Here is a 15,938-nt window from a genome sequence, read left to right as displayed (position 1 = left end):
GAGTGAAAAGGATGCTCAAAAGTCTGAAACAAGTTCTGCACTCCTATGTAGGCTAGGCTTTTCCAACCTTTAAACAGAAATTCCAGGATTATATTGATGAGATAAACCATAGCTGTTTTTTGGTTGGTTGGTTGGTTTGTTTTTCCAGTACAAAACCAAACCACCTAATGGAAATGAATCTACAGGAAACTAACAAGTGGCAAATTGAAAATAAATTTAAATGAGCAGTTTTAATACAGAATGAAGAATCTGCTGAGGCTACTGTTTACATGGACAGCTGCCTGATTCTGGAAGTCACTGAGTCATAAACTGCTGAAGGCAAGGAGAATATTTCTGGAAAATATTAGTATTTGCTGCTTGATATCACCTCCCATTTTCACTGTTGGTCACTGTCAGAGATGGAATAGTGGAAAAACTGTGTTTCAGATATGATACAATGCCTACTTTTTTAGGATTATCATCAGATTTAACTTCAGGCATGCTGCAGTTAAGTGTAGAGAACAAAAAGGTCATTTTTTCTCTTTGGAGAACAATGCTTCAGAGTGATTTTAAATAGGTTAAGTATCCAAGGATCTTACTTGAAAAGACTTTAGAATGTACTGAGAAGCTACAAAAATCATCAACATGTATGATTGTGATCAACATGTATGAGGGTGATAAGTCATGAAGTTTTCTTTGAAGTGTTTTCTTACCATTAAAAAAAAAATCAACAAAGAAAAAAAAGGCATAAGTATTGGAAAAAATGAGATTCATGTACATGAAACAATGTTCTCTGAAATGAACAAAGTGTGGTGCTTAAAGTTATTGCTTCTGCAGTGTGTTTGTAAACATTCAATTCAGTCAACTGAATTTAAGTCCTTAGAGGCATTTGAAATGGCTCACATTATTTGAGACATCCTCAAGGGTCTGGCAGAAGCAACACAAAAGTGTTGCATCTCCTTCATGGACTAGGAGCTTGAGATCACGAGTCTATACCTGCGCCTAAGTCATCCCTTGTCAGGTGATGTAACTTAGCCTAAAACATCAGTGAAATAATGTTTTCCCCCTCTTTACTTCATGAATTGAGAACATGCAAATGGATAGTCACTTATATTCTCTTTTCTGTATTTCTTTTAAGCTGCCACATTTGTCATATTTACAAATAAAAACCCAAAATGAAGTCCAGGATTATTGTTCATTGCCAACCAACCTTGCCACTCCTCCTTTTTCATTGGTTTCCTAAGTGCTATCTATTTCTGTAATGTGATAAAATGTACACAACTGATTTGTTAGGCAAAGGGGTTACAATTATGTATTAGTTCTTTAATGAAGCACACAGTCACAAATGTTAATTGTTTACTTGCCAATAGAGATGTATGTCAGTACAATAACAATTACAATGAATCAAGTAATAATGAGAACTTGTCTTTAATTAAACATTTCACCAAACTGAACAGTAGGGAGAAGAATCTTACGGAGCCATAATTAAATTTAATGAGACTGAGCATCTCAAACCTACTCCACCCAGGCAGCAGCAGCAGCAGCAAGATGCAACTGTGTCACTGCCAACAATGAAGGTGTAAAGATAGGGCAGAGTCATTATTCTTCTGAAGTGAACCAAATGTTACTGACTTCCCCCCTCCGCCCCAACACCTCCACTAATAAAGTATTGCTGGGTTACATGTTAACATCGTGGAGATGATACATTTTCCCAGCCAAGAATAAACCTTCTGAAAAATGTGTTTCAGAGAGAAGATCTTGAGAGCAACCACTTGCTGGATATCTTGCCTTTCTGCTTCACACACATCATGTGCTTTAATTGGTCCAGTGGAGATATGATGGAAATCTGTCATTGGCAGGCCAAGGGAACTTCCTGTTTCCTAAAACTGTGATTTGCTACATACTAGAGCTATCAGCCATTCCAGAAGATACATTGCTTTTTCTGCCAATATGGCATCTGCAGGTACAGGGAATCAGCATCTTCTCTTTGAGAAAAAATTGTGAAAAACAGAACCGGTGCTTACAGTGACATCTGCAACTGTAGTGACATTATCCTAACCCCATACTTGTGGGAAGAGGGTTGTTTTCAGATAACTTTGGAAGGCTATGAAGATTTGCCTTTGCTCAAATTAGAGAAAGCTATGTTTTGTCTTTAACTCTGAGGGTAATGTAAACACCTTGTAACCGAAGGAGAGAAACCAGGCAGAATTTGGTTGGGTGTGTTAAAATATTGTTTTGATATTTTTACCTATTGTATGCCTTAATTACATGTATGCCAGTAGAAAATGACCAATTGAGATGTGACACCTGTGCCTTCTGATATATAACTTTGATATATAACATAATATATAACTATATATAACTATATATTGATATATAACTATATAACTTTGCTGTATAACATAACAAACATCTTTGCCTGCTTACATCTTGTCCTGAAAGCATTGCTCTGGGCACTTAAAACAACTATATTACAACAAATACTCATATGGCATCCAACTGACATGACTCACCTAAGGATAGATCTCAGAAGAACAATGTGGGTAGGAATGAAAAAAACCCTTCTTGGTTCTTACATGTTAGTTCACTTCCCTCTGTGAAAGATGGATATCAAAAGTTGCAAGCCATTTCCTGTTGCTATCAAGGACTGTGCAAGGACAAAATAATAGCATCCATAGTGAGACATTTAAATCTGACTTGAAGAGCGTACTTTGGAGTAGGTTGAGGTTAGATAAAGTGCTGTATTATCCTCCAACAGCTTCCATGTGCATTCCAGTACGGTGATAGTAATGCATTCACTGTCCTATTTTCTTAATCCTCTTGCTTGTGAAGCTCTGGCGTGGGTGGAAATCAAGATTAAAAGATAGGAGTCTAGATAACTGTGCACAGCTAAGCCCTGAAAATTTTAATTTTTGTTGTCTTTGAACTGTGCTAGTCATGGTGGGGAGTAAATTAATGCAGGATTAGAAACACACTTTTATACAAGATGTGATACAGGGCCGAGCTGAAGAACTCTATTCCCCGTTAATTAAACCATAGAGTTTATATTGTTCAAAATTACTGATTTAAGAAGCAGAACTGCAAATTAAAAAAAGAAAAAAAAAAGTATTTTGCTCTGTTTATGCTTAATTTTAATTAACTGGAGACACAGTCATTTGACAAGTGTTTCACAACACAGAACTTGTAAAGGGGGAGTTGAAGGTTATGTTTCATCTGAAGGCTGTATTTTAAGGAGAACTTCATTTAAAGAAATCTTGAGTATATGGCCCAGCCTTACAACTTAAGACATTAAAACACTTCAGTGTGGGCTTTTAGCAAACAAATATTTTTGTTCAGCATAAAATTATTGGCTAAATATTTCTGAACTTCACCAACAAACACAATAAGTCGCCAGCAGTAGCCTTACAGTATTTGAAGGCAGCATACACAATAGTTGGAAAAGGACTTTTTGCAAAGGCATGTGGTGACAAGAGGAGGTGTAGGAGCTTCAAAATGGAAGAAGCTGGATTTAGATTAGTCATTAAGAAGAAATTTTTCACTGTGAGGGTCCTGAGGCACTGAAATAGGCTGCCCAGAGAAGCTGGGGGTGGGGTGGGGTTCAAGCTTGGGAGCGTTCAAAGCCATGGTGGATACAGCCTTGAGCAACCTGATCTAGTAGGAGGTGTCACTACCCATGGGAGTGTGCTGGAACTAGATATCTTTAAGGTCCCTTCCAACCCAAATCACTCCATGTTTCTATGACTTCATTTTGTCTCAGTATGAAGTCTAGAAACAATGCCCATGCAATGGAATACACCTCCCCTAACATCAGCATTCTAGGGAGGACTTATGCCATGCTAAGCTTGATGCCTGATATAAAATATAAGTCAGTATTCAGAGGTAAAAATATCACTTCAGGAATTAAAGAGAAAGTCTAAGTTAACTTAAGATTCAATTATTTGTTTTTTTTCAGCAATAAACTGAAACTCTGCAGATTTCAGTGGGCTTGGATGTCCTTGGAATGAACACTGTAGATGTTTCTGTTCTGGAAATCTAAGCTCTTGTTTCTGTATCATACTGTGATATCAGTATCTGCAAAGTATTAAAAATTCTTTATGAATAATACAAAATGTAAAATTAAAAATGAAACCTCAGATAACTGAAGTAATTGAGTGTGAGGCCTTGATATCTTCAATATCTAGGTGACAAATATGAAGCTGAAGAATTTCTTCTAATTTCATCCAACTGTACTTCCATTTTATCTACTTCCACTGTGTGTATTTGTTGCTCACCTTTCCTTCAACAATGGTACTTAAAATCATTAATTACTTCCCATGAGGTGTGCTTCTCAGGATAAGTGCTCTGCACCGAAGAAAAGGACTTCTCCCATACTAAGATTTTGTTTACCTAAAACTTTAACAACAATTGATTGTTCTACTTGACTCAAATATGGCGAACATCTTCAGGTTTGAGTAGTGGAAAGGAATCATATTTCTTCACTGTTGGAAGTCACCATATTTTGATTATTTCAAGGTGAGTTTCTTGGCATTTTTAATGCCATAATCTGAACTTAGTGTAAGATAATGACAATTGTTCCCTGAGCAGAGTGATCCATGAATTTTTCTGTAAGGAATGTAAGGGTTTTTTAATACAATTCTTTGAGCAGACATGTGATTAAGATTAGAGAATGTGTCTTGTATAAAAATGGCAAAGTCTTCTCTGAAGACAAAGCTTACTTTCCTTACAATTTTCCATATAATTTTTCTCTTTAAGGAATCACTTTTAGTTAAACACAGCAGTAGACACAATTGTTTTCACAAAACCTGAATTAAATAATTTTCTTTTTAAATATACACAGCCAGTAGAGGCAATAATACAAAAGTGTGCAAAAAATACTAACTTCACTAAAAGATGTGAATTCCTCATGGAGAACAATTCTTTGATGGGAAGTCAGAGGCATGACTAAAGATGTGATCAAGTTCTGATAGTTTTTACAGGAGGTGAAGTCTTGAAACCTTTCTCACAGTCTTTTGAAATAGAATCTCTTGATCAAGTCAGTCAGTGTAGCCAGGGAGCTGGAAAAGCCATGTCTCCTGACAATAGACCAGAACTGGGAATGTGAAAATAGAGTAGGAGGTTTGGAAGATGAGAAGAGCTGTGATAGGAAAAGGAGCAGGCTTGTCAGTTTAGCCTCATCTCAGTACAAGCTGTAACTACTCCTCTGCTAATAGGAACAACAGTTATGTTCTGGAGCAACATCAAGGTTATATATAGTAGGTCAGAGAAACAACAGATTGACATAAGGTCTTTTTAAAATTATTTTATGTTTGTGTTTTTCATCTGAGATGAACTCTGAGTGGTTGTCATGCCAGGTTCCTAGCGAGGCCATCAAGAAGTTTGTCACCACACTGCCTTGACTGGAGCCATGTCAGGTGACTCTGAGACTCATAGAGAGGCAATCAAAAGTGACAGAATAAATGACAGCTCTGACAAGTGATTGTAGAACACACCATATTGTATTTTGCTGTGGGAAAATGACCTAAACCTCACTATTCATTCTAAATATCCCTTAGCAGTGTGTGCTCCTCAACAGTGTATTATTATATTGCCAAAAGGTTAGCAGAAAGTAGAGCCACTTTCGCTACAGTACTGAATTGTTCCTTGTTTTTACCATGTCCAAGGAACAGACTTGAGGCATGATGGTCACTGTGCAAAGCATAAACACCAGCCAGATTTCTCCCTTCTGTTCATGCAACATTGAACTCTTCTTAATACATTGCTGAGCTTTCCTCTGAAGTCAGGATGAAAAAAAAAAATCCTTCTTTTGTGTCTGCCGTGCGAATGATCTCAGGCAGCAAAATTGCATGTCAACAAGCAATAAAAAGGAAAACCTTACCTATGAGGAAGAATCAATCATAGACTTAAAGAAAGATAAATAAAAACTCTAACAAAAGCTAAAAGTGACATATTAAGATTAATTTTTTTTTTTTGTCTTTTTTTTTGGATCTAAAACAAGCTTATGTAAGACTGTGGGGGTGTTTGTTTATGTGTGGAGGTGTATTTAACTTCATGCTCAGCTCTTTGGAAAGAAATCACCTAAATTTGATATCTGGAACCTTTGATTTGATGGTCTTCATATCTACTTTCCACAGTCTTTCCACAGGGATGTTTCCACTGGCATCACTAAGCTTTGATTTAGGCTATTAAATCATATTTTGCTCTCCAATCTATCTACCAACATTTTATTCTTTCTATAGAGATAAAACCCCTATTATTGTGAAGTAGATATGAAAGCATTTTCTGCCTTAAGGTGTTTGCCTGTTATACAAGGGAAGGAATGGAAAGAAATGAAGATGCTTTTATGGACACAGGCATTTGATCTGTTAAAGAATGTAACTAAATACAAGTGCTAAAGACTTCTTTTACAGTGTATCCTTAGCACTAGTTAAATGTTTGGTCAACACAAGGCTCTACCAATTTATATCTAAGGGGAAAAGAGGTCTGGGTTGAGGTCTGCTTTTAAGATGAGGCTGAAATGTTAGTTCAAAAGGAGCTACCATGCTGGGAGCTACCTGGATGGAGAAGGGCTAGCAGAAAGGTGTCAGGGAGCTGAAGAAGATCTGAATGGAGGAGGGATCGGTTCCCAAGCAATGCAAGTATTTCAGTAGCAACACTAGCAAGAAGGTCTGTATTAGTGCATTCTGGTTTAAAGCTGTCACAGTCACACGTGTAACAGTAGCCAAAATACTAACATACTTAGGTAAAGTATTATTATTTTAGGTCTGAACTAGTGTGCTTTTTTTCTTTCCTGATTTGCTGGTGTTGCTAAAAAGTCCAGTTTTTACCTACATAGGCTTGCCTGGACTCTTCTCACTGCAGAAATATAAAACTATAAATTAATTGACATCACAGTCTCCCTTGAAACCACTGGTTGAGGTGTGCTTCCCACCATCTTGCTGCATGTCAGTATAGTCTCCTGGTTGTCAATGTTCACTGGAAGAAACTCCCCACAGCCAATGAATTTCCCTTTCCCAAAATAGCTTGTGTAGTCTAACTGTATCCCTCTGGATATGCAGCATTGACAGATGAAGGAACTGGATACCATGCCTGGAGATATGAAGAACCCAGACTGTAGCCAATTACAGCCACCCTGAAAATCATATTTAATTCAGGACAGAGTGAAAAAAAAAGATTGATAAATCTCAAGTGGGCATGTCTGCAAAGCTGTGTAGAAATGAAAAGAAAAAAGTACATCCACCTACCCAGAGATAACCATTAACAATTTCTCTGGCCCTATATGCCTTGGCTGACCCATTGACAGGCTCTCTTCCTCTCCTTCAGCTCTCACCAACAACAAACTAGTCCAAACATTTTTTGCACACCTTTTCTCTTGTTCTGATCTATCTCCTTGGATCATTCACCATGTCTGTGTACTACGTGTCAGATCCAAGCAGAAAGAGGACCGGCCATTCTCATCTTGTTGAAGATACTGATATCTGAGTGTCTGGCACAAATAATTTTACCTGCATTCACAGAGGGTTAATAACAATCTCCATTCTTGTCTAAATTTCGAAGTGCAATGAAACATGATCCCCTTTTATAGTGAGTGGGGAAATTTCACACCTCAGACTAATGGCTTCTCTAGTTCAGCTCTAGTATTTCACATAAAATATCTACACCAACAGTTTTTATGGAGAAAGACATATGAGCTAAAAGCAGATCACTACTGATATTTGCCTGAGACTAGATATTAAGGTCATCAAGGACTTTGTGTGTTTAAAGTTTAGGCCATTTTTGAAATATAACATGACAGTCTGCCAGAGGGAAAGAAAGATGGCAAAAGAGTGCACTGATGACTGGCATATAACAGCAGCAGCCCTTGCTGGATTTGTGCTTCTCTTAAATCTACATTTGGAGCCATAAGGACACTGAGGCTGCAAACAGAAGGTAATAATAAATTATTTCCAAGAGCAATTGGGATTGAACAGGTTTTACTGCCAGGCTGGTGGTTAGAGCCCAACATGTTGTGTTACCACAGTGATCACAACATTTGCCTTCTCTACAGCATCTGTTCAGGGTGACGTTTTCCTAGGCTGTACATACTATTAATATATTATTTAACAAACACTTGAAGGGCTGTGATGGTGTCAGGAACATTTTGGATAACAACTTATTCCTCCCACTCTTCTGTCACTTCATTTGTTTCCTGCAAGGGGACTTCTCAACTCTGAATTTGATCCCTGATATCTGCGAAATGAAGGAAAAGCATGAAAGAGGCATATTTTGTTTTCTTGTTTGTTTTAAATTTGGGATAAGTAAATGGCTCAAACTCAAAAGGTATGAAAATATATGTGAAAGCACTTTTTTTTTTTCTTTTTAATTATTCATAGTGCTTCTAACTTGCCTACAGTATCACACTCCCTCCTTCCTTTTGCCAGGTAGCATTCCTAAAAGGGAACATAGTCCCTGTTGTTGGGAGTTCTCACATTTAAGGCAGATTTTTAGCAAAGCAGGGAGAAAATATGTTCATTCTTACAAATGAAGAAGGCTGACAGAAAGAAATGTCTTGAAGCCTACAGACAACTCTGGACAGACAAGATGGACAAGAAAGGTAGGAATGTTAAAGGTGGGATATTAGGAGAGTTTATGAATACCCTATAAGCTTTTAGAGGCAGAAAAGATACCTTAAAGCCCCAGAAAGTTGGGGTAAAAAGCCATCAAGCTAAAAGAAGAAATTCCAGGGAAAGGTGGGGACTAAGGGACATAAAATTCTGCATCTCCTGCATTGCAGAGCAGTTCTTTTGCAGAAGAAAAGCAGCAGGCCCATCTGATCCCAGATGAAATACAGCTATGACATCTTATTTACTACTATTGAACTTGAGACCTTGTAATTCTTTTAAGTTTTCCCTTCAGAGATTTTTAAGTTATGGAAGAAGAACATAAGAAGGGTATGGTGTAAAAATTTTCCTCCCTTTTTCTGCTGTAGAGATTGGGTTAAAGGAACATAAAATTCTTTTGCTCTGTCTTTAATTTTAGTTATAGCCCTTCTGTTGGCCTTAGTTTATTGAGTTTTCCTGCATGCACTTCCTCCTGTTAGGTTTTTTTTTGGTGATGGTGGTTTTTTTTGTTTGATTTGCTGTTGGAATTTTTTTTTTCCTGCCATGGAGAACATCTCAGTGTTATTATTATCATTTACTTTGCCACTTTTCTGAGCTTCCCTTGGCTTTCCTTATTTCCGATTTACACCAAACCTGGCATCTGTCTTATTTGGACAAGATCTGTCTTATATTGTGCTGTTTACACAAAATTCCCATATGCTTTTTAAGAAGGCTTCTTTAGCCTCAAAAAATGTGCTCATTTCACTGTTCAAATGATATGGGCTTCATTTTTACTCTTGGCATTCGTTGTCTCTGGAATTGCTCCTTATATAGTCCCTCTGTTAAACCTGTAGAGTGTAGGGCGTTCCTTTTGTATTACATTCTTCAGCATGTTGTTAACCTTTCTATTAGCATTTTGAGTTTGCCCTTTCACAGTTCATTGTCACAACATTTGCCTTCTGGGAGACAGTCTTAGCCATAATATCAAATCTAATTTTGTCCTTATGCCCAGTGGAACCCATGTAACCTTTGTAGATCAGTATAATAAATGCAATTTTACCAGGACTGAATGCAGGGGATTGAACTCTACATTTTACAGCCATTGTCATTACTAACAAATGCTCTTTTCAGCCTGATTTCTTCTTGTCTAAGGTGTTTATTTGCAGGGCTTTGATCCTACCTAGGAGATGACTTCTGAATTCATATAATACAATGCCTTCTGCTATTACTTAATTATTTAATATTTTTTTTTAGCCAAAGCAGCTCAAATCAAACAAATCTAAGAACATTGGTGAATACATGTTCCAGTATAGATAAAAATGCAGAGACCAAGAGAAATATCAAACAGTATGATAGAGGAAGATAACTGAAGACACAGAGATTTATTTATCAAATAAATCAAAGTAGAAATAGACAAAATTACTTTTTATACCAGCATTTATACATTACAGAGTGTAGGGAGGTAAGAGGTATTAATACAGAGAGAGAGCAACATAGATGTGTACCTAAGACCCATGTTATAGCCCAACATGCAAGGCATATAAAGGTTTTTTTCTTTGGTGCATTAATTTTTTTCCCCCCTTCTGAGCCACACATCAGTAAGAGGTAGCCTTGTAGGCATGTATACATATTTTTAACATTTTCAATGGGTTTTTTTTTGTCTGTGAAAGTATCTGTATTGAAAATGTTGGGAAATGAAGTCATTAAGCCCAGCACTAGCTCTAGTGATGGAGGGAGGGAAGAGTTGATGGGAAAATATCATCACTAAGCCACTTACGGGAATTGAAATTTGAAGCTTGTGGCAGAACTATGTGCAGGAGTTGTAAAGAGGAAGGGTTTTTTCCCACTCTTGTGACTACCCCAAAGGAATGCAATGGAAAAAAATAAAAACAAAGCATGAGAAATTACATAAACATTCATCATTTGCTATTTTATCATCTCCCTAAATGATAGACAAAGTTTTGGAGAAGAAGAAAAGTTCCAAGTACGAATTGGTGCTAATGCCATCAAGAGAAAAATGTTTGCACTGTTTTTTTTTTTTTTCATGGGGCTTAATCTTAAAATAAAATGAGAGAGGTAGATAAACCAAGGTGCTGGAAGGGAGTTAAGGACAATAAATAAAGGAGGTTATTAGGGAGTGTTAAGAACTGGCCACAGCCTTCACACTTCCTTCCTCTTCACTTCTCAAGTTAAACTTTCTGTGAAACCTTTTGGATTCTGGATATTTTTTTCCCCCACTTAATCATGGAACATTTACTGAAACAGCACAACTCGAGTTTTTAATTGCCAATAACTGTGTTACAGGCCAGGCATCCCCTGTGGTTATTTTTAAAGTCTCCTACAGTTACTTTTTTTCTTATTTTGAAAAGAGCTGTGATACTTTACCAGCTGTTATAACAGTGTAGGTACCCCAGCTGGGAAAATGGAAATTCAGAGGCATCTGGTTTTGTCCTGCAGCTGTTGTATAGAGAAATATTGGTACAAAAGCTGTCAGAATTTTCCTTTTTTGATTTGTCTCTCTGAAACTTTAGACATTTGAATGGCCATTCATGTTAAGTAGACAGTCACCAGTGTCTCTTAGGCAACCCTGATCTTGGAAGCTCTTTTTAATCAGCTTTCACTGAATTTGCCTTGCCTTTTGAAGTAAATGTGTTTTCTTTAGAATGCCTAAGAAACCAGGTGGATTCTCTCATAGAAATACAGTGACTTCCCGGAGAGTATAACTCAGTAGAAGTCTTGGAAAAACAAGAGGTGCTTAGATTGTGTTACAGTGGCCACAGCTACTGAGCACTAAAGCCTCTAGATTGCCTGGAATATCTGTATCACAGGAGGCAGGGGAGACTGTCACTTTGCTATATTCTGCATCCACTTATGAGCATTTTACTTCAGTACAACAGTAAGGACAGGAAACTTTATTAACAGATACTAGAAAATATTCATTCAATTACAGGATATTGTAAAACCTCAGAAGTAGAGTAGATTTACAAGATATAGATAGATATTTAATCCAAGTAATAATGATGAGCAAAGCTTCCTTTCGGTAATAACAAGCAGGAGTGATAAACAGAGGTCACTGGAGCTCATACAAAATAAATTTTTAATCTTTGGAGCATGTCCAAAGAACAACCAAGCTGCTGAAGGGCCTTGAACACAGGTCCTCTCAGAAGAGGAGGCTGAGGGGAGACCTCATCAACCTCTACAATTACCTCAAAGGAGGTTGGGATAAGGTTGCAGTCAGTCTCTTCTCACATGAAACAAGTGACAGGACAAGAGGAAATGGTCTCAAGTTGTGAGAGGGGAATTCCAGATTGGGTATTAGAAAAAAAATTCTTCACAGAAAGAGTTATCAAGTGTAAGAACAGGCTGCCCAGGGATGTGGTAGAGTCATCTTCCCTCAAAGTGGTACTGTTTTAGCAGTAATCATGGGATTGCCATGCGAGATTTACAACATTGATAGTTCTATAATTCTGTGTTTCTAGTATTCTTTTTTATATTCTATTACTATTACTACTACCTGCACTGTAGGCTGCCTCCCCTCCACACTGAAACAGCTCTCCGATCTCTGCCAAGGTGCCACAATTAATTTATGGGCAATCTTCATAATAATGTATAATCCAATACCTCCAGCATTGACACTGCTAATAACAAAGAGATTGTAAGCTTCAAACTAAAGCTTCAAGGCCTCTGTACAGGCTTGCTGTGTCTGGGCTTATCTAGGCCATACCTCGAGCTTTGGGTCAGATTACTGCAGTTGCTGATGAGCAGGTCATGATTATCTAACTTGTTTTGCTTTGCTTTGTATAACTGTGCAGTGTAATGCCTATGCTAAAATAATTTGAATATATTATCTGTAGGCGACAGGGAGTGTTAACAATTACTTAATCTCTTTAGAACAAATTGTCTATGACTCTAGAATAATGATGTGGGACAGAGTACAAGTATGAAGAGATAAAACAGGCTGTGAAAGTACAGGATATAGAATGAACCGTAGGCTCTACTGTTATAATAAGCTCAGCAGTGTTCAATTGCAGACTTAAAGGAATGCAACTTCAGGAGCTGAGTAAGAAAAGTTTTTAGGGATTATAAATATAGGGATCGAATATTCAATATATTTAAAATATGCAGTATAAAGTAAATGCAGACAATGAGGAACTGTAGATCAATAAAGGAAGATAGCATGTAGAGCACATTAGGAGCATGAGATTTGCCATAACTAAACCCTAAGATGAGAATAAATAAATTCCCAGCATCTGCATTGCAGTCCTTTGGCAAAAAAAAAGCTTCTGGCACTGAGGATTTGGTGCAATCCACCCTACTTACCACTTTCTCTTGAAAAACTGGTGATATTGACTTTGGGACCCAGAAGAGCAATGAAAGTTTGAGCTAAACATCACAGAAAAGGGTGTTGGGAAAATATATATAATAATTTTAATGGTATTGTATTAAGACTTCCCTGGACTCATTAGATAATTAGGTCTGTGACTCAGTATCACTGCACCAATACCAAGTGCTTGCTCAATTTATATTAGATTGTTAAGATTTTAATTAGGCTATCAATGATTTCTCAGCTCTTTATATGGTTGGGGTTTTTTTTTCCAGTATAACAACAGAAGTTTACACAGACTAAACTAAGTCAACCACCATGAAAACATGTAGCCTCATTAAAGACAGAAAACACTTTGCCTCTCCACCAAGCATTCAAAAGATGAATGTCAAACTCATCAAAACCATAAACCACAAGGAAACAGGGGTTGGGTATGAAAACTGAAAGACAGCCATAGGAAAACATAATGATTGACGTTTCTGCTGGCTGGGAACTGTGAATTTCATAAACCTAGATGTCATCAGTGAAAAATAATTAAAAGAAAAAATAAATTGACATCTTTCTTTTAACAAAACAAAGACACAGTAGAAGTGTTTAGACTTGGGTAAGGATAAAAAAATCCTTGAATTTATGAGTCCTGTCTTGTAAGTACAGCTTGCTTTTTTTTTTGTTTTCAGGTAATGTTTTCTCCCCCCAATGCTCTGAAACTTCACATTCATTTCAGAGTAAAACTCTATGATATACTTGTTCTACAAGTCTCTGCAATTTTTTTAATAGGCCTACAGACAACTATTAACGAAGGCATACAGTGTACAACAATTAAAAATTAACAATGTTGGTTAACAAAGGCTTTGGCTGTATCTTTGTTCCACCACTTCTTTGGAATAATTGCTGTTCCCATTATAAAATATACCATCAGTCACCTCTGAAGCCTTTGTTCTCCCAGAACATGTAATCCAAAAATCTGTGGATGCAACTGACTGTTGGCTCTATTAAGAGGCTGGATAAACAGTGGAAATTTAGTTGCAGTGGATTTCACTGTACTTTGGGTTTGCACTTAACAATGAAAGACAGCTGATAATTGAACTACTGAGAGTTAGATAGGTTTGGGTTTTTTTTAAGGACAATTGTAGCACTTGTGATTGTTTTCTATTTTTGTGAAGCTTCAGTAGCGTAGTGGAGTGAAATGCTCCACTAAACCTTCTCCACAAATCATGCTAAAGCTAAAATTAGGTTTAACTGCTTTATATAGCTTTCAGAGTAGGTTTCCCCAGGAAAACTCACTTCCAAAAAATGTAGACCATACAATCAGTTCTGTCACCAGGAATCCATTGGTTTGTTCCTGAGTGTCAACATTTTTCTATTCACTGGCAAAGTTACAACTCATCAGGTAGGCTGATTTTGGGCTGAAATGTATTGATTTTAGCATCCTCATCAGGGAAAGTGGTGCAGAAACTATCACCACAGAATAAAAATAGTGAAATATACACTTCAGCCCACATGAATTTAGTATGTGGTCTATGTATAGTGACTACACACCTTTCTTTGCAGCAGCACACTCACAGATTATTTCTACTGTTGGTTAACAAGGAAGGCCAGGGAAATGATTCTGTCAATGTTTGTGAAAAGCACAGGTATTTTACAGGTATTTGGTTTGCTGTTTATGCCTCGTGTGACCTGTAAAGAGTCACCTTAAGCCTGGGGTTTTTTTTTTTACATATTTTTTTCCTTGTAGCTGCAGAATTCGAAGAATATTGCCTTTGCTAGTCCAAGGTTTTGCTAACCCTGAGTGAGAATCAGAATAAAAAGAAATTGGGCTAGCTGTGTGGAGTACAAATGGAGCTTACCAATGCACAGACTCTCAAAGCATTAAATGGCCATTCACATATGTGTCCTCTTCAGTGGACTGCTATCTTTATCTGTACATACCAAAAGCCTATAGGCTATTGCTCAGTTATTTTTCAGACCGTTACAGCACAGGCCCATAAGACTGAAACACAGTGTTTGAAACAAGGTTTTACTTCTTCTGATGACCTTTTTCATACTTGATTCTTTTTAAGTGATACGATCAGTGTTTCTTACCTGCTCCCCTGTACTATCTGACTGCTGAAAATGAGACATTTTAGTAAATACTGCAAAATCTCCTTTTCTGAATAGTACTTTTCTGGACAGTAAAAAGTAATTTCTATATTTGCTTGAAAAATAACTTTCTGCTTTGAAGAAAATATATAACAAAAATTCTGTGAGGATCCATGCCCATTAACAATTTCACGATGAAAACCTTTCAATTTATGATAAATTTAGTTTTCATCAGTATTATTTTTCTAAAAGTCAGATAGAAATATTGATTTTGGACTCCAACAGTTCTGTTGTAGTGTTTCTTTCGTTCAACACACCATAAAGTTATGGGCTATTCATTTATGCCTTCAGTTTAAGAAGGACATTGAGACACTTGAATGTGTCCAGAGAAGGGCAACAAGGCTGGTGAGAGGCCTCAAGCACAAGCCCTATGAGAAGAGGCTGAGGGAGCTGGGGTTGTTTAGCCTGGAGAAGAGGAGGCTCAGGGGTGACCTCATTGCTCTCTACAACTACCTGAAGGGTGGTTGTAGCCAGGATGGGGTTGGTCTCTTCTCCCAGGCAACCAGCACCAGAAGAAGAGGACACAGTCTCAAGCTTCACCAGGGGAAGTTTAGGCTGGAGGTGAGGAGAAAGTTCTTCACAGAGAGAGTTTTTAGCCATTGGAATGTGCTGCCCAGGGAGGTGGTGGAGTCCCCATCCCTGGAGGTGTTCAAGAGGGAATTGGACGTGGCACTTGGAGCCATGGTTTAGTCATGAGATCTTGGGTGACAGGTTTATACTTGATGATCTTTGAGGTCTCTTCCAACCTTGGTGATTCTGTCATACTGTGATTCAGTGTTATTTCTTCTTAACAAGCTTCTGCAGCATTCAACTAATTGGAAAACAGACACATGTTCTGTGGTTCTTTTCAAAACATTGATCATTTCTACACTGAATAACTTTTTGTAAGTAAAATAGTACAGTGATATCATAATACCTTT

Source organism: Melanerpes formicivorus, unplaced genomic scaffold (assembly GCF_026170545.1).
Source record: "Melanerpes formicivorus ecotype bairdi unplaced genomic scaffold, bMelFor1.0.p_v2 SCAF_32, whole genome shotgun sequence".
NCBI lineage: Eukaryota > Metazoa > Chordata > Aves > Piciformes > Picidae > Melanerpes > Melanerpes formicivorus.
This window is presented reverse-complemented; position numbering follows the sequence as displayed.